The 18,427-nt window shown below is 38.5% G+C and overlaps 1 protein-coding gene across 1 annotated transcript in view; it reads right to left on the bottom strand.

The window, feature by feature from the left end:
• The window catches only part of GRM8 (glutamate metabotropic receptor 8), a 794,519-nt gene that overhangs the window by 334,565 nt on the left and 441,527 nt on the right, over positions 1-18,427 (bottom strand). The gene's annotated exons all lie outside the window — the stretch shown is intronic.

The raw sequence follows: 18,427 nt of genomic DNA, 5'->3' as shown, positions 1-18,427 counted from the left end.
CTGGTATTAAATTATTTTAATAGCAACAAAAATACATAAATAAAATACATGTAGTTTCATTATCCTTATTTCTACCATATTGAGTCTTTATTATAGTATATGTTCTGGTAAATATGTATCATTTTGGTAGCGATTTGATCTTTTAAGTAAAATGAACAAGTAGACTTGTTTTTTTCTTAACCTCAGCTCCAGAGGCATCATTTAATTAGTGACTCAAAGTCAGGTCTTTCCCTCAATGAGATCTGTTCTTGTTTAGACTGTGTTCTATTTCTCAGCCTCTTTTATAATTGTTAAATAAAAATATTTCCTGTTTATTTTCAAGAGAATCATTTCTTTTCTTCTTGTTCTTATATTTCTATTTTATTTTATTTTTTATCTTTTCCAGCTTTATTGAGATATAATTGACACATAACATTTTGTAAGTTTAGGTGTACCACAATGATTTGATATATCATTGAAATGTTACATACGGTGAAATGATTACCACAATATAGTTAGTTAACACATCCATCACCTCACATAGTTGCCATTTTTTTTCTTGTGGCAAGAACTTTTAAGATCTAATCTCTTAGTAAATTTCTAGTACACGATATTATTTAACTATAGTCACTATGCTGTACATTAGATCCCCATAAATTGTCTATTTTAATTTTCTATTAAAAAGATGTAGAACTGTCAAAATGAGTATCATTCAGAATAATTATTTCTGTGTTTACAGCTGAGAATTGGTCCTAGGAATTATCATTTTAGATACAATAGAAGCATAGAATTAAAAATGAACGATAAATTTGATGTGAAAACTAGATGCTGTATTATGAGTTATAGTCCTACATTCTCATTTTGAAGATGAAGAGACTGGGAGGCATGGAGATGAAATTCACTTAGGACACATTAGAGCAGAAATGGGAACCATTCCCAGGTCTCAGCTCAAAGCCCAGTACTCACTCAATGCCCACAAAAATGTAGATGACAAAATGTTTGGCACTCAACAAAAAAATCAGAGAAAGAAACTGAGGGCTTACTAAGGGTCCCAAAGGGATCTTTTACCACTTCCACATCCCCACAACCTTAGACATCCTGTAACCCTTGGAGAGACCAAAGGCAAGCACTTTAAACCTTCCTTCCCACGGATGCCACTTAGTTACTTTTAATAAAGAGTCTTTAAATTCAGCAAAACCTCCTTTTCTTCACACTAATACATATATCCTCTAAATTCAGAGAGTTGAATTAAAATGGTTATTTATACTTATTTCTTTACACTCTGGTAAAACCAGTGGCTTTTTTCTGGACAAATGTAGTGAACATTTCATTTGTTTTTACTCATGCAATCATTGAACATTTTCCTCGGGTCTCAACCACTTGCTACATTCTGATCCTATAAATGCTGTTGGTTGGCGCTTTGTTCCCTGCAGTCTGTCATGACCCTGAATTCTGCTTCCCCCTTTTCCACGGGCCTTTGTGATTTCTTTTCGATGGATCAACTTCCCATTCCTCAAGATTGAATCCTTTTTTTCTCCAACCTCAGAATCCGTTCATTCTCAACTTTTTCACCCACTATTTTTTCTATGATTTAGAAATATAAATATGAATCCAAAATGTTGGTTATATGGTCCAAATCACTTTAATTAGTTTGGAATCTAGCTTTCAGTAAAATTAGTTTTCTAGAACTTTGCTGTCACTTAACTTCCAGCCCACAGTTCCAATGGCCTACCATAACTTTATGTTGTCTGTTTCCATGTTAAATTTAATTAGATCTAAAACCAGGCTATCATTGTAGAGAGTTACATCATTATTTCCCTAAAACATCGTATTGAGGGTTTTGCAGGTTTGGGAGCACAGAGAGAGGGGGCGGATGTAACAGAGAACACCTTCAGGGTGCCAAAAGGTATATCATGTCCTTCAAGCTGCCTGAGCTTCATGATCTAAGCTAAGATCCATGCAGATCCTTTCCCTGACCATGTGTGGCACTTTGTCTCCTGGGTCTCAAGGCAGTACTGCTTACGTCCAGAGTGCCATCAAGTGACTTGTTGAAACAGCCTTTCCAGCTTCTGCCGAAAATTTCTCACCCACAGTTTTAACCCTAAAATAGACAATTAATATATAAATACTGAAGAATGGTCACAGAAGCCAAAATAATTCAGTGATTTCTTAAAAAGATCTTATTTGGTAACCAGGCACTCTGGGTAGTCCAGGACTGAAGAGTTTCTCAGGACATAAGACCAAAACCTGGACAGTCCTGATCAGACAAGCAAGGCTGTTTCTGGGGGAATAAAAAAGGCAAGTGATAAGGAAATTTATTGAAATAAGATTCAAATTGCTACTTTCAGGGTAGACTCCCTAGGTACACATGGAGATCCTGGTGGTCCATTTGTGTGCATTACTGAAACTGATAACGGAAGAAGGAGACTCTGCATCCCAGCACAGCTGTCCCCATTCTTGGTTATCTTCTCAAGAGTCATCAGCGCACCCCAGGTTTTTTGAATCAGATCTCCCAGCTAGGGACATGACACGTCTGTAACTTCAAAACACAGAAATCCACCTGTCTTCATCACGTTGGGCTGTTATAACAAAGTACCATAGACTGGGTAGCTTGTAAACAACAGGAATTCATTTCTCACCATTCTTAAGGCTAGAAAACCAGACTTGGGACCCATCATAGTTGGGTTCTTGTGAAGGATATCTTCTGGCCAATTTCTTGTTATAACCTCACAAGGCAGAGAATAGAGAGGAAGCAAGCTTTCACGACGGTTGTAAGGGCACTAATCCCATTCATGAGTGCTCCACCTTCATAACTAAATATAAACCTAATTATCTCCCAAAGGCCCCACTGCCTATATCAACCATCATATCAGGGGGTGAGGTTTCAGCACATGAAGATGGGGAAACACGCACATTCAGCTCGTAGCACGAACATCCCAGGTCATGCCGTTTGTGTTGCTACCCTGCAACCCCCTGCTGCAGACACACACGTGCACATGCACATGCAGGCACGTCTCGACTGTGAACATTACTGTACATTTATATAATTTTGTTTTTTTTTTAATGGACTTGAAAGGAAGAGTGAGGATTTCCATGCCTCCATTACAATAGTGTGGAGTGCGGTCAGCAGGCATAGAACGCCCAAGCCAAGTGGATTCAAAGAATTAAGAAATTTGGAAATTTACCACAATCGATGGAATGCATGTAAAAGCTAGACATGTATAAATACGTTGTGTTTTTTAACTTCATCCAAAAGTGTTCTAGATTTAATATATTATGATTTTATTGTAATTCTACTATAACCACCCTATTAATCTATAAAGATATTTCTGAGCATTCAGTAACCAGAATAAAGTTTTATGCCACATTTTCCTGATAAATGTTAATAGAGGTGCTCCAACTTAATAGATAGACTCTCCCTTGGATTTTCCTAAAAACATAAAAATAAATCTCATATATAATGGATTTATAGTAATTCTCAAATACCACACCATCTTATTAAAGGGAACGATTTAAATTTTCACCAAACTCTTATTTCCTTACTAGTTATTAACTCCAATGAGTCTGAGTGAAGACTGAGGATATTCAACTCTGCACATGTTTTTCCTCGTAAAGGGAAGGTCAGAAGGCTGTCCAGCGGCTGCTGTCACACGAGCTGATGGACACTACCAGTCTTTTTTTCTAAGTCAGCGTAAACACATGGTGACAAATTAAAAGACTGATAATTTATTATCATTTCTAAATTTAAAAAGAAATTATTTTGGGTTTTTTTGGGGGGGCTGTTTAGAGAATGTATTTTTTCTATTCCTTAACAGTTCGATCTCATGGTGATACTTAAGGTTTTACAAGAATTAGTTTGCTCCTCACTTCCTACATTCATTTATCTCTTTTGTCTAAAAGAGGAACTTAGAAAGCTGACAGTGACTCATCAACTTAATTGGCTGTAAAATTTCATTATGCTATAGTTTCTAAAGTTAGCGTTAATGTGTTGCTATAAAGTGCTAAATATTGTCAAAGGCTGTATGTCAGTCATCCATTTAAAACACTGTAAAGTTGTAATGTGTTTTTAGTGTATAGCTTAAAACTAACAACATGTAGCAAAGTGTGTGGTGGTGGATGAAGTAAGCCTCATAAATTTTATTGCAAGATTGTTTTATGTTTTCATTAATGAAATCTAAAACTTCTAGCAACATCTCATGTTCCTGGACACACAGTAAACTCTTGCTGGTCCAAGCAATGACATGTGTATTTCAGGTAAGACCCTTCACACAGCACATGTATCTCCTTGGTTTTTGTTTCCTCTTACTAAAAAGACCAATCTGCTCAAGTGTGCTAAGTGCTCTATACATAACAATGTGGATGCCTAAAATGAGCCTGACGTAAATTATAAATTCTTTGACTGACACATAGTTGTTGAGTCAGCTTTGCTTTCTAAGAATTTCTCATTTCTTAGGATACGCTTTAGTTTCATAAATTAAAATGATAGGGGCTATTTTCCTTTCTATGAAATTGTGCAGATAAGGCTTCTAAAGTTAATGTAGTGATGATCTAATAAACAGCTGGCCAAATCAGTGAGGGGAAAAAAACAAAAGTCATAATAGTCCTTTTATTCCTGGGAAAGCAAACGTTCAATTGGTTGACTTTTTTTACTATAGCTTTAGCATGTAGTAGAAATAATCCACACTCTAAATTTGTGTATTAAAAATATTTCTTTGTTTATCTTCTCCCTGACTTTTCTTAAGTATGCAGCTACTGTTCTAAACAATTAAATCATTTTCCTGCAGTTGCTATGCAGAGATTGGTATGACAGAAGGAGAGAATTTGTGAGCTGCTATGAATAAATACATGTATGCATATAGGACAAATCTTTCCCAATATTTCACATGTGTGTGGTAGGTGACTTTGAAATAAGTCAGAAACATGCCAAGAACTGCACTGCACACTAAAAAGTAAATACAAGTCACTGAATACTGAACTCAAACTGATTTGGTTTCAAGGACACAATAGGGAGAGGATGAGAAAGAAACATAAGCATGTTCAATTATACCAGAATATCTCCTAAGCACTAGGATGCCCAAGTGAAATGTGTACGCCTCCCCAACTGCAGAGGGAGGGCAACATGGGCCCTGCAGTAAGGCAGAGAGACAAACTGACTGATGGAGGCAGCTGGCCGCAAGGGAAAGAGGACTGCCCGGTGAGGCAGACCTGGGATCAGGGCCCAGCAGCACAACCCGTAAGGCCTTGCACACTAACCTGAAGGAACCTCACTGCGCCTCAGGGTGCAACTAGGAAAACTCTCCAAAGGGACTTCTGTGATGGGGCCCCCATTGCTCTAGCCAGATCTGCTGCTCCCACCCCACCTCCCTGTGCTCCACTTCCAGGTCCTTGAATATCACATGGGCTCTCCAACCACAGGACTTCACTTACAGGTCCACTCTAACTTTCTTCACTCCTTCCCCTCAGCCTCCCAGCTTCAGATAACATGACAACTCAATTGTGCAGGAGCAGCGATTTATCTTTCTGTCTATCTATCTATCTATCTATCTATCTATCTATCTATCTATCATCTATCAATCATCTATCTATCTTATTTAAGTTCAATCATTAATAATAATATTATTTTTTCTTTATTTTTATTCTTGACACTATTGCCGATGTCTCCATTTCCCCTCCTTTGTCCCCTTTCACCCCACCCAACTCCCCCTTTCCCACTGGCCTTCACCACACTGTTGCCTGTGCTCAGAGATTATGCATATTTGTTCTTTGACTAATTCTCTCACTTTCTTTCATCCAGTCCTCCCCTCCTTCCTCACGTCTGACAGGTGTCAGTCTGTTCCATGTGTCCATGCCTCTGTTTCTAGTTTGTTCATTAGATTCCACATATAAGTAAGATCACACAGCATTCATCTTTCTCTGACCGGCTTATTTCACTTAGCATAATAATCTCCAGGCCCATCCATACTGTCACAAAAGGTAAGATTTCCTTCCTTTTAATGGCCACATGATATTCCTTTATGTAAACATACCACTGCTTTTTTACCCACTCATCTACTGATGCGCACTTGGGCTGTTTTCATACCTTGGCTGCTGTAAATAACATTGCTATGAATATATAGAGGTCCATATGTTCTTTCAAATTGGTGTTTCGGGATTTTAGTGATATTTAATGATTTGTTTTCAGCCCACATCAGATGAAATATCATCGTAAATGCTCAGTTCAGTTGGAAACAGAGAGCCAAGACTGGTATTAAAAATTATTTCTGGGATTGAGGGGAAAAGTAAACTGAGGCAAACATAGCATGAACACAGATAAAAGTTGGGAGGCAGGGTATGTAAAGAGCGGAAACGGGCTGAAACAGTGGAAAAGAAAAGTAAGAGGAAATATATTTCAGATGTCAAATGCATATATTTGCATACTTAATTAAATCTGAGAGTAAGGGTTGGAGGCAATGAGCAACTATGGGAGTAAGGAGTTTTGAGACTGGGTGGTAGAATATTGGCACGATTAACAAAACCTGAAAAATCAGGGAATAAAAAAGTTCAGTTTATGACAGTTCCCCAACTGCATCAACACCTGCCAAAATGACTGATCTAGAATATTCTGCAGCACTTATGGCATCATCTACCACAGTATAGACTTTATGAAATTATGGAATTATTTAAAGAATAAAAGGTCCAAATATTTACAGTAATCATGTAACAGTTATGTGGCTTATTAATTATTTATGGCATTGCAACAATCTAAGCCACTTTATGCAGTGCTGTCATAAGGCCAATGGCCTGAGAAGTCAAAAACCTGTCTTTTAGTGCTCATACCATGGACAGCTGACTTTGTCCTTGGTCGATTCATGATTTTTGGAGGCAACTGCTTACCTCTCAGAAAGAATTAGAGGATTGAACAAGATTATTAATTAGGGTCCCTTCAGGGTAATATTCTGGATTCTAAAGCATGTTAATTCTGTTTCCTCTTTTCACTCTCTAAGACCACTTGAAAATTATATAAGGGTGTAACTGGACAAATACCATTAAGCTCACTTCTCCAGAAAACTTCAGAATATATCCAGTAACTGAGCTACTGTTGACCTGCAAATTTTGCAAAAAAACAGCAAAATTTTTCACCCTATGCTCTCCATTTCATTAACTGTATGACTGCATTTTCACTATTCTTAGACTTGAAATAGATATTGGATCTGATTCTTCAACAAGGAGAAAAGTTTTCAGTTCTCTTTTTATTTTGATTCAATGGTTGAAGAAAAAAAAAGTATAGAAAATAAAATCAGAGCCCTGGCTGGTGTAGCTCAGTGAACTGAGCACTGGCCTGTGAGCCAAAGGGTTGCCAGTTCAATTCCCCATCTGGGCACATGCCTGGTTGTGGGCCAGGTCCCCATTTGGGGACATGCAAGAGGCAACTGATCAATCTTTCTCTCTTACATGGATGTTTCTCTCCCTCTCTTTCTCCCTCCCTTCCTCTGTCTCTAAAAATAAATAAAATTTTTGTAAAGAAAAGATCAGAGAAGTGAAAGGGAAGGAGGACTGGATTAAAATGGGTAGGATACTTCACAAACAGCATCTCTTTACTCCTAAATTATTGTTACTATTTTTTTTACCCATAAAACAACTAAGGCTCAAAAAAATTGAATAATTTACCTAAGATTACATATCTATGGCAGAAGATGATAAAGTCAGGCCTGACACAAAACCTCTGCCACTACTACTATTCTGTCCTCTCGGAAGTGTTCCTTAATTCTTCCAGCTTGGGTTTAATTTTCACTTCTTTGAACTCTTATTTAACTTTCAGCCACTGGACATATGATTGTCTTGTGTCCTGAATTAATTAGTAAATAGAGACCTTGTGTGCACATGTGTGTGTGGGTTTATAAAAAGTAGTGGAGCAGGAATTAAAGAAGAGTATAAAACAATATTTTTTACAGAAACACTGACTACAAATGGCAATTGGATATTTGTGGTGAAAACTAAAGCTAATAAGGCATGTAAATTTATATTTCTAAAAATCAATGGAGTATTTTAGCTTTGGAAGGTAAGAGTACATGTGTGCATGTATTCATAAATCTATAAGATGTCCCTAGATAAATAACATCAAGTTCAAAAGAGAACTTCACACCTAAGGTTCTGTTTTGTGGATTCTACAGTAGGCTTCGTCAAGGGCCTCTGTGTAAACAGACTGTTTTACTATGGACTAACTTGAGCCTCAGGCTTATCTATTTACAAAAGGCAGAGGAAATGAGAAGATAAGGGGCCTCTGCTGAAAATCACCTGTTCTATCTCTTCCTCTGTAATTTAAATGTCCTCCCAAGAACTGAAGGCTCTTGGAGGTCTGAGGACATATCAGGTGACACTTGTGAATTAAGCACTGAGGAGGGGTCCCTCAGCCCACAGTAACTTCTCTCCTTGTGTCTGGCAGAAAATGCTTCAGGCAGGTGCCAGGTGTCCCCTTCAGGTGTTAAATTTTCCATGCAATGCCCTAGGGTTCTTAAAACACTGACTAAAGTGAGAGGCAAATAAGCTTAAGACTGTATCTTTAGGCAAAACAACCAGTTGTTTTTAAAAAAGACATATTCAGAAGGAGAAGTTATTTCATAGATATATCCCTAAGTCCCCAAACAAACAAAAGAAACATTTGATTAAATTCAAACAGTTGCATTTTCCCACATAATTATCTTAGATCATGCATATAGGGAAAAAAATTGATTCAAAATAGCATATAAAACTGTTGATAAATAAAAAACTCAATAGTTGATCATAGAGTTTCTCTCTTTAAAGCATATTCAATCTCCCCCATAAAAGAATTCAAATTTTCCCTTCATAATTCCCACTTCAGCAGATGAGAGTTCTCATCTCCCACCACAAAATATTTTATAGTTACTGCATTGGCTATGATGTGGGTTAGGATTTGCCTTTTAAAAATTTCAAGTCATGAAAGGCAAGGACCTCGATCCAAGATTGCTCTATCCAGCACAGCTTTCATTTAAAACAGAAGGGCGGATCAAGTGCTTCTCAGATAAGGTCAAGTTAAAGGAGTTCATCATCACCAAGCCCTTATTGTATGAAACATTAAAGGGACTTATCTAAGAAAAAGAAGATAAAAAATATATGTACAGTAAAATGACAGCAAACTCATAATTATTAACAACCACACCTAAAACAAAACCAAACTAAGCAAACAACTAGAACAGGAACAGAACCACAGAAATGGAGATCACATAGAAGGTTATCAACAGGGGAGTGGGAGGAGGAGGCGGGGGGAAAAGGTACAGAGAATAAGTAGCATAGATGGTATGGAGAAAATAGACAAGGGGAAGGCAAGAATAGTATGGGAAATGTAGAAGCCAAAGAACCTATATGTATGACCCATGAACATGAACTGAAGGGGGGAATGTGGGTGGGAGGGGTGTGCAGGGAGGAGGGGAGTGAAGGGGGTAAAATGGGACAAGTGTAATAGCATAATCAATACAATATATTTTTAAAAAAAAGAAGTTCAAGGTTAACATTAAAATAATAGAAATAATAAAAGTTTAAAAAAATTTGTAATTACAAAATTAACACACAGTCTTAGAAATGTTGGGGGGGGTAAAAAGAAAATAAAGAATGTTTACTGACAACCATGTTAACTACCATTCTCATACTGGTCTATTGCCTTATGATGGGGACTTGAGAGTTGGAAAATTTTAGTTTAAGGTCAATAGTTATAAGCCTAGTAAGTAAGGCATATGTTAAAGCTTTTGTTTCAGAAACTACAGATAAGGCCCATCCTGGCTCCTGGGAGAAGTACCTGACCTCCTGGGACACTGCTAAAGACCACGGCCTAGGGGCAAGTGGAGGCATCGGGGCCACTGTGTTCCAGGGAGAGGCAGAGGACCACCTGTCCCTGGGAACAGCCAACTGACCAGGACAAGAATGCTGCAGTTTCTTTCACCTAATTCTCCCTAAATTTTAAAACCCCTCACAGCACCTTGTATATTCCCTGTTATAAAAATGTTGGCCTGGAAAGAAAACGTAAGACGGTTTTGTTAGGGTGTGAACCCGCTGTCTTCTGAGATCACCGGCCATCTGAATAAAGCTCCCATAAAAGACTCAATCTCTGTGTCTGCTTATTGGATTTGGCAAGTGACAGGCAGCATGAGCTCCGGTGTCTTTTCCAGTTTCACTTATAGCATTTCCTTCTTTCTCTTTTTTTAAAAATTCTCATCCAAGCATATATTCATTGATTTGAGAGAGAGACAGAGAAAGAGAATGAAGAAAAGAGGAGAGGAGGGAAGGGGAGAGAAGGGGAGGGGAGGAACATCTATGTGAGAGAGAAACATTGATCAGTTGTTTCCCATGTGCATGCCCACCAGAGATTGAACCACAGCCTAGGCATGTGCCTGACTGAGAATCAAACCTGCACAATGTTTGGTGTACAGTACGACACTCAAATTAAGATGATTCTAACTTTTTAAAATATACTGTATTTACTTTACCTACCTTTACTTTACCATGTAGTGAGAATTTCCCTACATGGCAATAAAGCATGGTTTTTATGTTTAAATTATAGTTCATTTAATGGATTCAAATTTTGCATTTAATTCTTTTCCGAAACTTAGTGTGATATCTGATGCAAGGTAGGAATCTTAGCATCATATTTCCCAAACAGTAAACCAATTCTTCTAGACTATTAATTAAACGAATATTCTTTTTCCCATTAATTTACATGAAGTCACTTTTAACATCTCAAACTCATATATTCTTATATATATTTGAAATTTTTGCTCATTCACTTGTTTCTTAATATGCCAATATGACATATAATTATTGTAGTTTTATAATAAGTTGTACCATCTGTTCATACAAGTTCTAGCATTTCTCTTATTTTTAAAATTAGTTACAGATTAAGTCCGATGTCTTCCGCACAATAACAAAACAATGCAATAGAACATGGGCTCTGAGATCAGACAGATCAAGATTTGAGACTCTGCCTCTGAATATCTTATTCTTTACCTACCAAATGGGGACTTAAACTCTAGAGCTGCACGGTTGTTGTGAGGCTGAAGTGCAGAGCATCTGGCACATTATTTAGAGAATAAATGGACACCATTATTTGTCACATGGGCTACAAAATACTTAACCTTCTATAATGTGCAACCCTTTTTCAACTGCACAAGGAAATAAAAATATAAACCATATATATGTATATTCATAAACTCATTCAATAAACATGATAAAGACGATTTATGTTCAATGATTACGAACAAACACCCTGCAGCCAATCTGCCCGGGGTAAATCACACACCACCATTTACTATTTATGAGACTTTAAGCCCCTGAAATTCTCAAGACTTGGTTTTCTTATCTATAAAGGATAATAGATAAAAGGATAATATTATCCTTTTATTATCTATAAAAGGATAATATAGGAGAATAATAGTATTGGCCCATAGGGTTGTTGGCATAATTAAATGAGTTAAGCTAAATAAGGCATTCTGAAGAGTATATTGAAAATATAAGTACTATAAAAGGGGATTCTTATTAACATTAGTCATTAAGCTTTTGTGATACATGACAGGGTCTGTCCAGAAAGTATCCAGCCACATACTATGAAAAGTAGAGACATTTATTGAAGATGATACAAAATACAGGAAACATTGTGTACAGGACAATGATACCTCAGTCCCCTTCAAAGTAGGCACCTTGGGACCTCACACAGTTCTCCCAATCGCCATCAGCTGCCCTGTCGTATTTTCCTGAATCTCATCAATGGCCTGAGATTTTTTCCCTTTCAAAGGTGATTTGAACTTTGGGAAAAGTCACAAATCACAGGACACCAAATCTGGGCTGAGTCCCCTGGGTGATTTGATGTTTTGCCAAAAAAACTCTACAGGGGACATGATGCATGAATGGGCATCATGCATTCATGAAGCGTGAATGAAGCTGCCAATCACCAGCTGCCCATAGCTGCAGCCTTCTGAATCATCCAAATAGTTTCCATGGAGGAATGCTCAAGCTTAATGCAAAATCTGATGCAGTTTCATTGCTGTAGTTGCTCAGTCATTTTGAATGCGACAGCTACACAGTACATATGCTCACTCAAAGCTTCTACCACCCCTACTGACCAGTACAGTGAAGTCATCATTGTTTACGTATGTGCATTCCAGCTCACTCTCCTTGGCTGCAAGGTTACATCCATGTTGCACAAACCACTCATTATATTAACGATTGGACTTTTTTCCAGAAAGACCCTGTATTAAGCACTGTGCTGGATAATTACCATGAGGTAAACTAATACCCACCTGGTCCTGGATGTGATGGAGTGACAGCGGGGCTAAGATCTAACGGGTACATGGGAGTGAATTAGGTCAGACAGGGAAGTAGTGCGGAGGGGACACAGAGGCAAGTGACAGCAAAGACTCAGGGATGGAAGAGGCAGAAGAGTATAGGGGGCTAAAATAAGGCCAGAGAAGCTGAAGCCTGGTAGGTGAGTCCCAAGAAGTGGGCGGGGCCAGATTATGAGACCCTGCAGGCTACCTGGAGTCAATTTGTCTTCTTCCAAGAGCAGTGAGAAGCCACTGAAAGGTAAAATCGGGTTTTCCATTAAAAAAAAAAGCATTGGGTCAGAGGAACAGATAGGAAAGAGGAAAATGTGGATGGGAAAGGCTAGATGGGAAGTTATTTTATCATTTGAAAAAGGGCATATGATGGCATAGGCTAAAGTGATGATGAAGAAGGAGAAATGTAAATGCACTTGAGACATGTTAGGAGATAAAATTAACAGGATTTGATGGAACCTCAGCAAAGGGTACTGCCAAGAGCGATTTCCAGGTTCCTGGCTTCAGTGTGTGGGCAGACCCTGCCACTCAAGGAGATGAGCAACTGCCTAGGCCAGAAATACACTGTCCCACCAGATAACTGCATATTTGCCTAATGAGTGATCACCACAGTGTGTTGTTTCTGTGAAGATGGGCCAGGGAAATGCCACCTCCTGCACCAAATCTGCACCTCCTGGAAATTGTCTGCTCACTTGGCAGTACGGAAATGTGTCCTGCCTGATCTGTGGCATGTATATGTTCACGTCAAGGTTTCATCACTGGGCTCCTACTTTTATTATTAATTACAAACTCCCTAGATGTAAATGACAACCCAGAAGCTGGGGAGAGAGATGGCACTGGAATTGTTTCCAAGACTGTAGCATCTTTCAACAGCTGACTTTAGTCATTCTACTGGCAGATTATTAATAGTTTTCTCTCAGTTGTTCTCTTTTGAACAAAAAGCTGAACAGTGAACATGACAGCCTGCATAAAAAACACACACAGGAAATAAAACTTTTCTCCTTTCCACTCCTTCAGTTCTACCTTCCTTCTCCCTTGCTTTCTCACATTTTTGTTTTAAGGCTTTTTGTCAACAATGAAGTAGTGCTACTATGAAAACACATATTATAAGACTCTAGAACTTATAATGAATGAAATAGGAATGCTCATGCTAAAACAACCTTAAAAATCATCCTATCTACTGCTTTTCAAATTCATGGCATAACTTATTACTGGTTCTTAAAATCAATGCTTGAGCGCGGGCTGCGAACCAAAGCATTACACGTTCAATTCCCAGTCAGGGCACATGCCTGGGTTGCAGGCCACTGCCCCCAGCAACCGCACATTGATGTTTCTCTCTCTCTCTCTCTTTCTCCCTTCCTTCCCTCTCTAAAAAATAAGTAAATAAATAAATAAAATATTTTTTAAAAAATCAATGCAATGGGTCACAAACAGGATCACAAACAATATTTTAAAAATAAAACAGAAATGCACCACACAGAGTAATAGGAAGTATTGTTTCTTAAAACTTTTTCAGGTACAAGGCATGTGTGTCCTGGGTTGCCACATACAAGAAATTATTAACCTGGAGTGTGGTCAAAAAAAGTTTAAAACTCATTGACCTAGTCCAATCTTCTTATTTTACAAATGGTGAAACTTAGGTAAAGGAATGGTGAGTGAATTCCGGGGTCAACAGTTCACAAAAAGGCAGAGTCAGGAACAGAACCCTAACCACCCAATTCTAAGACTCTTCTCTTCTCATCACATTGCTTCTTTTTGGCTGCCTTTCCCTCCTTTTGTAATTAAGTTCCACTGAGGATAAGAAAACTTGAGGGAATCACTAAATGAGTTTACCCATGAGGAATGAGGAAAGCCTTGGAAGAATTAATTAAAGGAAGTATGGGAAGAGATAAATAACAAGAAAGTGTGAGTTATGGTAAGGCTTTCTCTCCTGCCGACTTAAAAGGCTTATCAGCGGAAACCAACCACATTCAAAGAACCCTGGGGTTTTTTGGCTGTTGTTAAAAATGCCATAAAATATAAAAGGCAATGGATTTTATAACAGAAACATACATTTAAAAGAGAAAAGCAGAAGTACCTTACGTATAAAATGCATACCCTTTTAAATGAAAACTTGAGGATATCAGTGTACAGTCCTGGACCACCGAGATGGAAAAGGAAAACAATCATCGCCTGTGTGCAATTCGGTCGATCCTCTGGGTGACTGACTGGGTCTTTCACTTTTCTTCCCAACTTTAGGGGTCACAGCCCAGGCGTAGGTATAATGCCAGTGGCTGATTAAAGCAGGTCACAATCTGTCTGGTAGAGTTTCGATGCCATCCTTCAAAGGGACAGGGACCAGACAAGATGACCTCTCTTGTTGCCTTCCAATTAATTCAGCCAGCCTCCGCTTCTATCAGACATCTGCAGGGATGCAAGCCACCTACTCATTCCAAGTCCCCACCACAAATCAGTAAACACACGGGCTACAGACCGCATTTAATGAATAAGCAGGGTTCATCTTTCAGTCTTGATTTACAGCTTCTTTCTAAATATTATTTTCTCTCCCAATAACCTGCAACCTCACAAAAGGCAAGGGTTGGATCTGCCTCCTCTGATTACCCACAGGGTCTCATCCAGTGCCCAAATACAGCTTAGGTTAATATCAATGTTTGTTCAACCAGATGGAACTGAATTTCTTTCTAAAGAAGGACATATCAATAAGATAATTCCAATTGTCTGTGCATAAAGCCTCCATCCCCTTTGCTTTAACATTCTACAAAATGCCACTCCAAGAAATTATAATAAGATAAAATAAAGTACATATGGGAAAAAATTGTCAAATAAACTAAAGCCATGCCTTCTACTTTTATGTTTAAATAAAAGGTAGAGTTGTAAGGGGTGTTTTGTGTTTCATTTCTTTCCACAGGGGCTGGTAGGATATTTTTCATAATAGAAAAAATAGAACATCTAAGACTAACTGTATTAGACAATGTTGAAACAGCAGATCCAAGATGAGGTAAGTGCTCATTTCAAATCCCTCATAAATCAGTTTATCACTTCCTAAACAGTCATAAGACACCAGTATTCATTAAGCAGAACTGATACATACTGTTGTCAATCTAATTAATATAAACTGTGATGTCCTTCAAGATTACATATACACTAAATTATACCTCATGATTTATTGTGAATCTTATATGGACCTAGAAAACTTTCCAAGACAAAAGTTGAATTGTGGCCCTGGAAGGACTAATTTAACCACCAAGAGACTGTTCTGGCAACAAGCCTCAGTTTCATCTTGAGGGGTGGAACATGATTGTGGAGTGCAGGACCCACAAAATGGCATTGGTCTGATCAAAGTAGCATAAAGTACATAAAACAAAGTGTAGTCACTCATGTCGACCAAAATGGCTGTCAGCCAGCAATGACACTTTGGTTCAAGAGGGAAACTACCTAAGCCATAGCAGACGCATCTGGCAAGGAGACACACTGAAGGTACCTGCACACGTGGTCAGAGCAGCCACGTCTGCAGAGCAGGACCATCCACAGACAGGCTCCTGGGCAAATTCCACTCTTGCTACCAGGGGTGTCAAGCAGAACAGCCATGTACCACCCATAGGCTCCTGGGCAAATTCCATACTTGCCATCAGGGGTGCCAAAACATTTATCGAAAACACCCAGAAGGGTGGAGTACCACACTTTCAAGGTATAACTGAGGCAGGTTCCAGACCACTGCTGAGACAGCCGAGCTCCACACACCAGAGTTCTGCTCCATGCTATGCTGATCTCCCTTGGCACCTACCCTGTGGGACTGAGGACTTACTCTGTCCTGCTGCCCACCTGGCTCCAGAGGTCCTTCCTCTGGAGGCTCTGACAACTCCCTTGCCCACTGTGCTGTTTCCTGGACCTGCAGACTGAGACTCTGGGACTCAGGTTTCTTATTCCCCACACATTGCTCTGTGGGCATGTGATATGTTCCTCTTAGGTTGTTAGAGTATGAGTAGGATATTAATGTAAGTTGATGCTCTACTTTGAGTTGATCTGCATTCAATAAAACCTGAGTGAATAGCATAGCTACCTTGTGTGACCGGTGTCTATTCCTTGATGCCGGGCTACTCAGCAGGCAGCTAGCCGAGCCATTGCCTGGCTGACTTATAGGAAAAACTGTATCACAGCATACACTTGTGACAATGACCCATTGAAATCTCTAATTATTACCCCTGCATGCAAATACAAAAAAATGGAAAATATTTTCATTTTAAAATTTTCAATCCATGCAAATGCAAGAGAATTGAAAATATTTTCACATTTAAACTTTCATCACATGCTTTAAATATCAAAACACATTTTGTGAGAAAAATTATAAATAGAAATTTGATATATTTAGAACTGATGTGAAAATCATAGCCTGAGATGCACTTTAAATTTATTTCTAACAAATCTGCTTTTTGGATTCTGTTCTCAGTGGTTTATTTTTACTCCCCAGATTATGTTACTAGCATCAAGGATGTGGATATAAAACAGGGAGCTATAATAAAGGAAACATTTAGACATAATGGCTCAAGTGTACAAATGTTCATAAACAGCCTTCTTTTTAGAAGCTGAGAGGAAGAGATTTTTACATTAATTGGGATTATGAGGCAACTACCATGCTAGACAAACTGGATGTGTTCTTACACAAAACCTTGCAATAACTCTATGAGACGTTTTATCATTCCCACTGTTTAGATAAGAAAACTGAGTCTCAGGTTAAATAACCTGCCCATTATCAGAGACATGCTAAGCTGGAAAGCCAATACCCTAAACTATATCTAAACTATAAAGTACATAACCAGATACAGCACAATGGATCTAGATTAAGATGTACACCTGTTACCAGGTCCTCGGATAGACCTGTCTCATTTAACAACACTGCTTTAACCTCCTGATAAACATTTGGCTGTTGACTTTTTATGCCAGTCCTATGTGTTCAGTTTCTGTGTGAAGTGGCATTTTTAATTTGTGGGTTTTCTAATAGTCGTTCAAACAAACGCTTGTAGGAATGAGACAGACCCAGGTATGGTAGTCATCTGGTAAACCTGCTCTCTTTCAGAGCCACACTTCTTAGAAGAGCATTTTTGCTACCACTTTTCACTGCCATTTGCATATTGACTCCTGAAGTTTGACTTCTAGCTCAACTACACATCTAGCCTGTCTAGGCAGAGACAATCAGTTGTAACTCCATGCTAATTCACTGCCTTTTCCTTAGTATTAGAACTTATGATTTTTAGCAAGGCACATAGCTAACCAAAATAACACAATTTTCCAACTTCCTTTGCCTCTAAATATACCTGTCAATAGTATGTAAACAAATGCATTCGGTGGCAACTTTTAGGACCATTTTTAAAAGACATGGGCATGTGGCCTCTGTCTCTGTCATTTTCATCCTTTCCTCCATTCTCCCTTTGAAAGGCAGATGTGACCGCTGGAGCTCTACCTGCCATCTGGAACCAGGAGGAGTTGGAGTTGACCCTAGAGATGGTGGAGTAATCAACTAGAAGTGTTTAAGTCCCCAGAGCCTGAGTAAAGCCATACCATTGCACCATCCAATGGTACCATTGCACCATACCATTCCGGTACTGCCTCCTCTGGATTTCATCAGATAGAAAAATAAAGTTCTATCTTGCTTAAACAAATGTTATTTCCCCTCTGTGTTACTTACAGCTGGTCATAATCTTAAATGATATACAACTATGATCTCTTTGTGACTAATCCATTCACCACATTTTGACTTTCCATTGTACCAGTCTTTATAAGGTAGCATGGAATAGTAGAGAATATACAAAATGTATAATAGAAATTCCTCTACTTACTAGCACTGTTATCTATGGCATATGATTTGACCTCTCTTGGTCTCAGTATCTTCATCAGTGAATGAGGGGAAAATGATCTCCTAAATCAAAATGCTGTCATAAGTAGTCAGTCAAATGAAAACTCCAATATTTTATGTCCTTTTTGACAGGATGCAAGTCAAAAAAGATGGGTTAGAATTTCATGCCTTTTACTTTAAAATACCTACCAGCCCAAGTAACCCTTTTCTAGTTTTCCCCGCTCACCAAATTAATGGACATTCTGGTTTTCTTCAAAGACATCAATGGTTGTTTATA

The sequence above is a fragment of the Phyllostomus hastatus genome, unplaced genomic scaffold (genome assembly GCF_019186645.2).
Source record: "Phyllostomus hastatus isolate PE091 unplaced genomic scaffold, TTU_PhHast_1.1 phas_scaffold_114, whole genome shotgun sequence".
NCBI lineage: Eukaryota > Metazoa > Chordata > Mammalia > Chiroptera > Phyllostomidae > Phyllostomus > Phyllostomus hastatus.
Note: the sequence above shows the minus strand (reverse complement) of the source record. Positions and strands in the feature narration are given on the sequence as shown.